This window comes from Schistocerca cancellata, chromosome 4 (genome assembly GCF_023864275.1).
Source record: "Schistocerca cancellata isolate TAMUIC-IGC-003103 chromosome 4, iqSchCanc2.1, whole genome shotgun sequence".
Lineage (NCBI taxonomy): Eukaryota > Metazoa > Arthropoda > Insecta > Orthoptera > Acrididae > Schistocerca > Schistocerca cancellata.
Genome location: NC_064629.1, coordinates 497,161,713 through 497,173,732, shown reverse-complemented (window position 1 = coordinate 497,173,732; position 12,020 = coordinate 497,161,713).

Here is a 12,020-nt window from a genome sequence, read left to right as displayed (position 1 = left end):
CTGTGAACCTATAGCGTAACAGTGGGTTTAAACAGCAACATATTCACTGCGTCCTGTCCACCCAGACCTCTTGCATTGGTTATCTCTGGTTAGCTTCACGGATGAGAAAATTAAGAATCATACTCCAGAAAACGCTAGCTGTGTGTTTTCTATAGCAATGTTAGACTTATACAGCTTCGAAATTTAATCAGAATAGCGAAAAATAATAAGTCAGAGTAGTGTCATAATTTGTTGATGAGAGAGTGCTTTTTAATATGAACATTGTGACAGGATTTTCGGCTTTTCACCGGCTGCGAATGATCGCTCCAGGAAAATAGCCAGCCTTTTCCTTAATATTTCTTATAAGGTGCCAGCAAAACCATTATAACACTGAAAGAGCTCAGGAGGTATTCATATAGAGAAATGTCAATACAGATCCTCTTGCTATCTCCCTAACAAATTATTTCATGAACACAATGAATACATTTCGTCGTCTTTGCGAAGCAACCACGTAGAAATTCCAACTCATGATTGTGCATCGCGAGGACTGACATGAGGATGGGAGCAAGAAGCGTATGTTTAGATGTTTCTTTTGAGAGTGAGGAAAAGGGTCTATTATTTAATCTTTTTGCCTTTTTGAACAAGGATATTGTTCATCACTTTTACGCTTGGACTATACAGTAGAATGCATGTTTGTGGTTGAATGGAATGCACTTTAAAAATTTGTGATTCAATCACCTTTTGCCGAGGTTCCACTTTGAGGAAAGATTAAAAAGTTTGAATTGAGTCGGGAGTTTGTAAACAGGGGGAAAGAAGAAATATTGTGCTTCTAGGAGTCTCCGAATATTTCAGATTAGGTGGTAGCTGACAGAGGCAAATGACCTCACAGGAGAGCAGAGACCAGCGGAGCGTGACATTTTATGTGAGGTTAATCTTCAAAGGGAAGGAACGTCGCGTTCCCCATACCTCGCCACGCCCAAACGAGCTGTGAACTCTATATGACAGCAAATGATTCAAATGGCTCTGAGCACTATTGGACTTAACAGCTGTGGTCATCAGTCCTCTAGAACTTAGAACTACTTAAATCTAACTAACCTAAGGACATCACACACATCCATGCCCGAGGCAGGATTCGAACCTGCGACCGTAGCAGTCGCAAGGTTCCGGACTGCGCGCCTAGAACCGCGAGACCACCGCGGCCGGCTATGATGGCAACAACCTGTCGACAATACGAGCGCATTCACTGGCATTTTCGCCTGCGGCGATCGATTTAGCCACAGTTAGCTAGCTACTTATGCATATTATTGTCACACACAAAGACTTACGCATATATACACGTCTTTCTTGTTTTGTTATTCAGCGGACATACACTACACTACATGCTGGGAGACTTGAATAAGCCGGCCGCGGTAGTCTAGCGGTTCTAGGCGCGCAGTCCGGAACCGCGCGACTGCTACGGTCGCAGGTTCGAATCCAGCCTCGGGCATGGATGTGAGTGATGTCCTTAGGTTAGTTAGGTTTAAGTAGTTCTAAGTTCTAGGGGACTGATGACCACAGTAGTTAGGTCCCATAGTGCTCAGAGCCATTTTTAGACTTGAATAAATGAATTAAGGCAGATGCAATTAATTTTGAAGCTGTACGTGTTCAACTTATACAGCAAGTAAACATTACTATTTATCTTTTACAGGTGACTGGCCGAATGAGGCATCACTACTAACATATTTTTTATATTTATTTATGTAAACAAAGTTGTTACATTTTTACAGCATTCACATGTTCAAATAATTTGAAACACTGTCTTGGTAGATTTTGTTGCATCATGTTATCTACTTTTTAACTCCTCATTCAAAGCTGGTCGTGTAATATACGAGCTAAAGGTACTATCATATTAATTTTAAAAAATGGTTCAAATGGCTCTGAGCACTATGGGACTCATTTTCTAAGGTCATTATTCCCCTAGAACTTAGAACTACTTAAACCTAACTAACCTAAGGACATCACACACATCCATGCCCGAGGCAGGATTCGAATCTGCGACCGTAGTGGTCTCTCGGTTCCAGACTGCAGCGCCTAGAACCGCAAGGCTGGCATTAATTTTTAACGGACTGTGGGGCGAAGAGTAAAAAAATTTACACCTTTTTCATTTTTTTCTTACCAGTGAACGTGAGGCAGAATGCGGCGGTGGATGGAAACTAACATTAGGTTCATTAAGAATGAAGTGAGACTGCTGAAGCTGATTGTGATGAAAGTTGTTGTTACCAAAATGGCACATAAATTGTAGATTATTCCCTTCATGCTTGTGAAAATGTCTTTGCTGTTGATAGTTTCGATGTGACTGCGACCACTCGTTTTTGTGGGAGAAGTTATTATCTTGCGGTTGCGTAAAATTACTCGACTGGGCTGTACTGGCAAAGCTGGACGTTGGCACATCGAGCTTCGGTTGTGATTGTCGACCGTACTGTTGTTGGATATTTCCGGGCTGCTGCGGCTGCGGCAAGAATTACGGTTGGAAACTGCGCTTGTTGTCGTCAAAATTCTGGTATACTTGATGCTGCTGAATATACTGGTTGTCAAAATGTTGTCTCTTATTAAATTTTCATGAAAATCGCTATCGGAACCAAATATTTTACTTCTCTTGCTGTGGAATGGGTGGGATTGCTCGTTGTAACCGAATTAGTTGTTACCTTGATTGCTGTTATTAAAGTTTTTATTGACAAATAGGTAGTCCGGTATCTGAGTTTCTAATATTTGTAATAAGTCCCTGAAAGCTGAAATGCTTTCCTTTTGCTGTCCGGTGAGAAGGGAAACTCTTAATGGGCGCGGAGGTTTTGAGATGCATAATTGTATGAGCGCAGATTGACCATACGGTTCGGTCAGGTACTGGTTTCGTTGAACCATATATTCAAAAAACTGGGTGACAGTTGGAAAACTGGAGTGTTCAGAATTGTGTAAACTAATTGGCTGGTCTTTAATGCCTCGCTGAGTCGCTTCCGACCAATATGTAGATAGAAAAGTATTTTGAAACTCTTTGACGGAGTGACGTTGTCTCGCTATGGGTCTCATACGTATCGAATTTTCTCCCTCTAAAAAGGTACAGATATATTCGAGCTTGTGTGTCACTGGCCAGTTTTGTGGCAGTGAAAATGAAAATTGCTGCACCCGATCAAGGGGATGCACATCCATGCGGTTATTTCTGAATACCTTTAATTTCTTTACACATAGGAAATGTTTATTGTCGAATCCTTCGCGTTGTAGATTTTGAAAGGGTTCAGCGGCGTAAAAGAACTGATTGTGAGATGACTAGCTTGTATGGAAGTCACGCACTCTTTCTAGTATGCTCATACTAATGTGAGGCTGAAAAGTAGGTGACTGTTGCTGATGCAAGTTAGTTTGAAACAGATTACGTGGAGAAAATTTTCTGATAGTGTCTACTTCCTGATGTAAACTGTTAACTTTCCTATGTAGCGAACTGTTATGTGAAGCAACCTGGTTTAATGTTTGCTGCATTTACTAATATTCTTGAGATTCGGGGAACGGAATGGGAGCTGTGTCGCCTGATTAGATTTCCGTTAGATTTTAAAGTTATAACACTACTGTGTGCTATTGCTATACCATAACCTTAAAGTTGGAGTCGGGTCGTGAAATAAAACTATCTCATTAAAGCAATTATAGTATAAAGCAACAGAGCAGTCTTACCCTGTGAGAGGAACATTGTTATGTTGACCGTGTTGTACCTAACGGAAGTGGCTTACCGGAAGTGAAAGTCACAATTACGTAATTATTTAAACAGTAACAAACAATATTTTACCTAGCTACCCTGCTCAAAGAATATAGTAAACGGTCGCCAGCCTAATTAGGCAAGAGAATGATTGACATTCTTGTTCAAGAAAATAGGTACGAGTAACTTTAACGGACATACATAACCTACACTTAGCCACACGCGAGTGCAGTGAACTCTGACATCTGAATACAGTATGTTCACGTTGAGGTTGTAGTTAACAGACCAGAACAAAATATTTGCATAAATTTAACAGGTAACAAAACACACTATTACCTTGTGGACTTGGTCAAACTGAATGGTCTCAATAACGCTATTATTAATATTCACTGTAGAATCGTAAATTGGACATAGTTTTAGTATTACTTTTCAAACACATACCTATCTGACATGAAATATGGATATGGTTCACAGCAAATTTAGTTACTGTTTATCGATTACGTCTTTGACTACTAAAACACCTTTCTACTTAGAATGAAAATTAAATGGAATTGACTGACATATTACTTCTCACTGTCTTTTGAATAAAGGGGTTACTGTTTTCATAGATAATTGTCTTTCTATTAATCGTTATGTAGCATGAGCCCAATAGATACACTGTGGATCCTGTTACGACATTAATATGCACTTTTAATGCACATGAGGAACGCAATATTGTACAGAATTTGACTTGAACAGCAAGAGTAATTGAAACTTTCTATAAGTGAGTATTTTTGTACATTTGAACTACTTTCAGTGGAGGGGGAGCGGTGGGGAGGGGGCTTAATCTTGACCACTGTACCAGAGCAAACTAAACACACTTTCATTACATCAGTGAAACGAACACTTAGCAAGCATGAACATATAACTCTCAACAGTTGCAGTTCTGGTCTTCTACTGCATTGAAACACAAAGTTGAGATATTTGTAAGATCTTTTCAAGAAACAATATTAAAGTTAGCACCCCGTATTGCCATATTAACTTTAATACGCTTTTAATAAAGAACACTCGTTAATCACTTTAGTTCAAACGGAGAGGAACCTTAGAGGTGTTATGATAAGGAAAAAATGAAGGTAGGTACATAAATTAATTTTTATATTACCTTATATTTAAGTGCACTACAATGTGTTAAAAAAAGGTACGGCCAAACTTTCAGGAAACATTCCTCACACACAAAGAAAGAAAATATGTTATGAGAACATGTGTCCGGAAACGCTTACTTTCCATGTTAGAGCTCATTTTATTACTTCTCTTCAAATCACGTTATGGAATGGAAACACATAGCAACAGAACGTACCAGCGTGACTTCAAACACTTTGTTACAGGAAATGTTCAAAATGTCCTCCGTTAGCGAGGATACATGCATCCACCCTCCGTCACATGGAATCCCTAATGCGCTGATGCAGCCCTAGAGAATGGCGTATTGTATCACAGCCGTCCACAATACGAGCACGAAGAGTCTCTACATTTGGTACCAGGGTTGCGTAGACAAGAGCTTTCAAATGCCCCCATAAATGAAAGTCAAGAGGGTTGAGGTCAGGAGAGCATGGAGGCCATGGAATTGGTCCGCCTCTGCCAATCCATCGGTCACCGAATCTGTTGTTGAGAAGCGTACGAACACTTCGACTGAAATGTGCAGGAGCTCCATAGTGCATTAACCACATGTTGTGTCGTACTTGTAAAAGCACATGTTCTAGCAGCGCAGGTAGAGTATCCCGTATGAAATTATGGCAGTGAATCGAGGAAGTGCAGTACATACTGACGAAACTAAAATGAGCTCTAACATGGAAATTAATCGTTTCCGGACACATGTCCACATAACATCTTTTCTTTATTTGTGTGTGAAGAATGTTTCCTGAAAGTTTGGTCGTACCTTTTTGTAACAGCCTGTATAACATCCTATGAGCTGTTCCTTCACTGTACATTATTGTAGTGTTCCATTACAGTGATTGCGCAATGTGGTGGCAATTGCATCTTGGTAGGTGGAGATGCAGGTAGAATTGTTGGTCTCTGTCACTTCTTGGTGGTGATGATAGATACCAATTACAGAATATTTCCAGCTATTTATCCATCCATCCGAGGCACTGGAAAGCGACACAAAAAGCCTCTCTAGGAACCAGCTCAATACACAACTTTTACTTCAGCAGTTGATAGTTTAGTAGCTCGTCTGCGATTGACTCTTGGTTCCACCTTTTCTACCTAGGCCGACCACAATTTGCGCGTCCTACACATTTCCGTTCCCCCCCGAAGGGACCACAGTACCTTTTACATACAAAATAACCAAGAACCCTAAGTAAAGGTCAGCAGTTTACATAACATCCAACTAACATTTAAAATAAACAGACCATTTGCATGTATTGGTAGTTCTACACAAAATTATTTAATTTTAAAGATAACGAAAGAGATTATATGAGGAAGACAAAACATATAATTTGCTCATATTGTACATATTACAAGGATTACACTTGCAACACTCTAAAGGACATCAAAGTTTTTAACAGAAAAGAGTAAACACTCTCATGGTATCGAATCAATCCAACAACATTTACAGAAACTCAACGATATATCACTAAACAAAACAAAAGGCAAAATAAATCAGTACAGCATTAGAGCTATGGTGTTGCAAAGTGTTTCTAATCTTGCTGATCACATCTTTTCGTGAGCATAAGTATGTGTGTGGATCTCTTTGCATCTAAAGCGTCGACTTCTTTCTGTAGTGTTCGTGTAGTATTGTTCATCTTTTTAAATTCTACTTTAACTGTCTCAGGGTCCTGCACCAGCTCTATTTGTTCCAGAAGGGAACTTGCCAATTCAGTGTCATCCCTACGCATTTCTTTAACTTTTTGGATTCGTGTGTAAACAGTGGTTTTGAAATCAGTTATATCTGTCTGTGTTTGGTTCTGTGACTGTTTTACTCTGTTAACCTAGTCTGTAACGGAATTTATACTAGGGTCAACATGGGTTGTAAGACTATTGAGCAACTGCTGTTCTACTTCCTGTCGCTGTTGTGCTGATGACTGTAAAAACTGATTGTTTTCGTCAGTGTGTTTATGCTGCAAGTCTTGGTATCGCTTTTCCGAGGTCTCAGCGTGAACTTTAAAAAATGGTTCAAATGGCTCTAAGCACTATGGGACTGAACACCTGAAGTCATCAGTCCCCTAGTCTTAGAACTACTTAAACCTAGCTAACCTGAGGACATCACACACATCCATGCCCGAGGAAGAATTCGAACCTGCGACCGCAGCAGGAGCGCGGTTCCGGTCTGAAGCGCCTAGAACAGCTCGGTCACAGCAGCCGGCTAGTGTGAACTTTAAGACGTGATTCTAATCGAGTCTCTTGTTGATCTATTCTTTCATTAATTGATTGGATTTCATCTGTAAGCGTTTCATAGGTGTCACTACACTGACATCTTGAAGCATTAATGTCATGTCTCAAAGGTTTGGTACTGTCTACGCATTGCCTGGCTATAACTTCTATTTTATCTCCAAGACGTTTCTCACTTGCCACAATGTCTGTATCTACCTGTTTGAAACGTTTATCAATCGTGGCGAACTCTTCCATTTTTCGTAAACTGGAAAACTGTTCATTGAAATGAGTCGTTATGTCAACAACAGGTATTCTCGTATGATGGATGATTTTTCATCATTTTTATTAAATCGTTCATTGAAATGATCTGTTTCTTAATTCAGTTTAACCATCATTTGCATGAGAATTTGAAGCATCGCTTCCGTGTTCTTTTCAGGAGATGCGTCGGATGTCACCTGTGTTGTGTTTTGTGGTTTGGAGACATGTTCTTCAACCATGGACGTCTCGTTTGTTGCATTATCTGCACAACAGCAGTTAATAAAAGCAGACGGATTTCCAAGAACATACTGAGCACTTTATTTTTTCCTTTGACATACTATTGGCGGTCAGATGAACTATGTGAAAAGTAGGCAAATCACCGACCTCAATCAGTAAACAACCAAGGTTTGAGTTGTGCACATCAGCCATGTGCAGATCAACGGCGTCCGCAATACCGGAATCTACCGTCTGATTACTAGTCAAATTAGAGGGTGAAATTATAGTGTCAGGAATTTGTTCATTACTTTTGGAAACTGAACTAATGTTTTCTGTGGTGCTTTGCAACTGTTGCACCGCAAAATGGTCAGTATCATAGTCAAAATTGTTGTCAAAAATCGGAAAGTCGTCTATTTCAGTGTCTGTGATTGTAAAACGACGCGCCGTAACCTCGACACTTTTGTGCGGCATCGTAAATCAACTACAGATCACAAATCCAAAGACAAATCTTCAACACTCAACTCAATGGAAAGAAAACAAGACAGAGCATAATGTTGCCAATGAACTGTAGTATAATTTTATACAAGTTCGTTAACTGCGTTGCGCCAAAAAATCTAACTGCTATTATCGCTTCAGAGTCCTTGAGAGAACAGATTATATTTATGTGACTATTTTAATATCAAAGATTTCACAAAGCGAACGAGTGGGAGAGCTGTTGTCAGGCGTAACGTTCTTTTATAATAATGAAATAATATACTTTACGATTACGTTGAATGAAGTCAGATCGTTGGAATGGATACAGAACTCGAATTGTTGTGTTGCGGGTTGTTACTGCAAGTGATGTGATTACTCGGTGTTATTGTTAGCAAAACTTTACATCACATGACTGGGCAATGCAACTCCCAGTACCAATAATGAAGTACAGTCACTCCAAAATACATTCAGCCCCATAGGCACTGAATCATCTGGCCCTGTTCGAAACTGATAACTTCGGCACGTCTGCACATAAAAAGTAAATTAAATTGTCTTACCTCTAAAGCAGCAACGGTGGAACGCGATGTCTTCCTGTCTCTCACAAAAATATGAATGCCACCTACAGGCTCAGCAGTGTGCAGTGCTGGCCAAAATACATGAAATGCACATGGAACTCTTGACAAACGAGAACAGTTAAGAAAATTCAACTTCTTTGAAAAATATATAATCTGGACTGGGAGGCGGTACTGGTTATGGTGAATCACTGAAACACAGTTTTTAAAAAAAATTATATTGCAAGTTAAGTTTGGCTTTTCAAAAAGATCTGGCAATTGAAGCTACATTACTCACAATTGATTGACAAACAATGAGATTTATACACCAAGTATTATCTAACTTCATTAATCCAACATAAATGCAAACCATCAGATTACACACAACTGTGCTAAAAAATCTTAAAAGCATTACAAAAATGAAATATCGAACTAGTCTTTTTTTCAAAAGAGTTTACGTAGATTCTGGGGTTACTCGACACTTACAAATTATCAGCCAAAACATCAATACTCACACGCTGGCAAAAACAGGAATCATTACTATAGAACATTGTTACCTTATTTGCCTGAAGTCTTCTGCTTCCATATTGAGCAGTACTGACATCCTTCACCACATAATCTGCATACCCATCGTCGTTCCCTCACAGACAGCTACCTACGACTGTGCGTCCAGCGGTCTTACTCAAACAAAGCAGTATCTTTCGCTCTGCGGTCGCGCACTGTCGGCGATCCGCATTATCGAACCCATCAAACACATTCATCGTTTATACTATCCTAGTTTCATTTATTAATTTATTAATATTCTTATCGTATTCTGGTACCACATACAAATGTGCTCCAGTAGATGCCTCTCAGCGTAAGCATTTCTTCGTCAGTTACTACATGAGATTAAGGTCTTCTCATAATCTCTTCGGAATTACAACTGTTTAATCCCCATTCTTTCTCTATGTTATTGTCTTTTTACAATCGTTTTAGGTAACAGGGGCCGTCTGATGGAGATAGCGTTAGTCGATGTCTACTCCTGGTAAAAGTAAAATTTAGTTGCAACCGATTGCCTGTTGTATACCTATCATAATGTTGTAAGGTTGCCGTCTCACAACCGTGTTTAGTATTCGAAGTGATATGGAAGACTTAGCCAGAAGTGTTAGTGGAAAGTACAATGTGTTTGTAATCGAAATAGCACATAAAACGATATTGTGACCAACTCTACAGTAACAGTATCCCCGAATCCTTACAGAATCGATCTCCTATCTCCTCCTGCCCCCCCCCCCCCCAAAAAAAAACTTCAAGTCCTTCATTACTTTACAAATCAGTTAATCTCTTTTGTATTTAACATTAGGCATGTAATCAGGAAGGAGACAGAAAGGTTTGAAAGTCTGTTAAAAGTTTTTTGGAAATCGCTATCTGCTACCATTAAGAAACATTAGAAGAATGTGGGTTGAGTAATGTGCACCCCACTTTAAGCGGAAGCTAGTTTTTCACGAGTCTCGATGTTTATGGCGTCATATCTCCTTAAATATGTGTTGCACAATGATATCAATTAACAGATACCTTTACTCATATCTGTAGGTACTCCGTCTACAAAATATTATGCGAATAGTGTTAGTAAGATACAAATAACAAATTCAAACGCAATGTCATGAAACTCAGTGTCTGAGTGGAGAGAATCTCTGACAGGGCCGGGAATCAAACCTGAGACCCCAATGTGTCAATCAGATGCGCTAACCACTCAGTTAGAGGCCAGACATTTTCCGTGTATATTGTTTTACGCGCAGCTAGCTTCGTAATGCGATTGAAATGTACTCTCCAGCACGCACAGTGTAGTAGTTTGCAGAATATTCTCGGTGTTTCAGGTGGAATAATAAATATTTCATGAGTTGGTTGTCACGATTAATTCGAAATGTAATATTCCAGGTTAACTTTGTCCATTGTTATTAGTTACATAGATAAACTTCCATATCCTGTCTTGGCACTCCAGTTGTTGTGGCTTTATTCACTGACTGTCATTTTTATCTTGAAGCTCTACTTATGGAACTTAACTGGTCTTTATGTTATTAAAAGCATATAGCGTTTAAGTATTATACCAATATTTTGGTTTCCTTGAAGCGGAGGTCCCATATTACTGGATGAAGATCCTTTGCTTGCTGGATTGGGTACGTTCTTCCAGCACGACTGGACCCCTATACAATTAGCTGGCAGGTGGCACAGACCCTAAACCTAAGATTCGACGGAAGAGGGCTAGGCAGAATTGTTCATATTTCTTGGTTACTAAAGTCCCCAGACCTTACGCATTTCCGCGCCCGGGTTCACGGGTTCGATTCCCGGCGGGGTCAGGGATTTTCTCTGCCTCGTGATGACTGGGTGTTGTGTGATGTCCTTAGGTTAGTTAGGTTTAAGCAGTTCTAAGTTCTAGGGGACTGATGACCATAGTTGTTAAGTCCCATAGTGCTCACAGCCATTTTTGAACCTTACGCCTTTATCGTGTTGTCACGATGACTCAAAAGTGAAGTAGATTCGTCTTTCCTTAGCACCCTCTGGGAGTATTTGTTTAGGTTATATTCTGACATCTCTATCACTGTAACAAAAAAAGAACTGGATACATGTTATATGGAAATTATTTTGGAAACACTCTACACTACTTCTATTTAACTATTCCAGTTCTATTAATCTATCTTCTCCTTCTAACTCTCTCTTTCCAACTCCTGCTCCGTCTCCATTCATCTTCAGCTTACCTCTATCTCTGTCCACCTCATCCCCCCACTTTCTCTTCGTATCACCCTGCCCCTCTCTCTGGCCATCGCTACTTACCCCTTCCCTTTGTCCATGTGTTCCGCCTCCCACTCTACGTCCATCTCTTTGTCCTCCCCTCTCTGAAAATCTAGTCCTCTACCTCTTATGTCCATCTCCTCCTCCCCATTTCTCTGTCCATTTCCTCTTCCCTCCTCATTGAGTCAACCTCCTCCTACCCCCTACCCATTCTCTCCCTCACCTCATCTTCCAATTCTCTGTCCATTTTCCCGTCTCCCTCTCTCTGTCCATCTCTCCTTCTCCGTATATTTGCCCCTCTCCCCCTCCCCCCATTCTCTGTCAATCCATTTCTTCCTCCCCTTTCTCTCTCCACGTTATCAGCCCCATCCCAATAGGACGCTCCTGGTCCATACCCCCAAATCATTTATTTCATGATATTGAGTAAGGTATTTGATTGAAATAGATCCAGGTGTTCTCAAGGAGTATGTTACCCATGGTTTTGCCAACATGAACACATCTAATATATATGTAACATATTTCACATGTATTTATACATATATTTTACCATTATCTCTATCAAATTTCGCCTTGCACTTTCAGTTTCACGTGGCTCAATTTTTATGATGTAATATCTCCTGAACTATTTGTTGACCAATGATAGAATTTTTCAGGTATATGTGGTGTATGTGATTACTGTCTGCAAATGTGTTCCAAACAGAATAACTAGCCCA